Genomic DNA, 482 nt, shown 5'->3' with positions numbered 1-482 from the left:
ATTTAATACTAGAGTAGAAATATTTATATATATAAAATTTATTGACGTTTTTTCATTGGAACATGCTTCAATAATAAGTTCGAGAGAAAAATACACATTCACAATAAAAAAACAAATACAATTCTGAAAACCTCTACATTCACAATTTGACAATTCCCATTTCAGTGTTACCATATTTAAATTCGTGATCGTGCTAAATATTCAACATATATAAAAATATTATTTCACAATCACAAATAAAAAATTAAATATCCTTATATTATTTCACAATCACATATAAAATTAAATTACTACTTAATAAATATTTTGATTAGAAAACTCTCAAATTAATATGAAAAATTGTACTGTTATTCTTGTTTATTTCAGTACACATACAAACAATAGTACATTTGAGGACAAAGAAGATAAGAAATCAGTATTTAATATGTATTTACATTACAGTGTCGCATTAAGTTACACAAAGTAAATAAAGGTTTCGTTAA

The sequence above is a fragment of the Achroia grisella genome, unplaced genomic scaffold (genome assembly GCF_030625045.1).
Source record: "Achroia grisella isolate CSIRO2021 unplaced genomic scaffold, CSIRO_AGI_Agris_v1 utg1186, whole genome shotgun sequence".
In the NCBI taxonomy this organism is placed as follows: Eukaryota; Metazoa; Arthropoda; class Insecta; order Lepidoptera; family Pyralidae; genus Achroia; species Achroia grisella.
The sequence above is the reverse complement of the archived record's forward strand: the minus strand, read 5'-3'. Positions refer to the sequence as shown.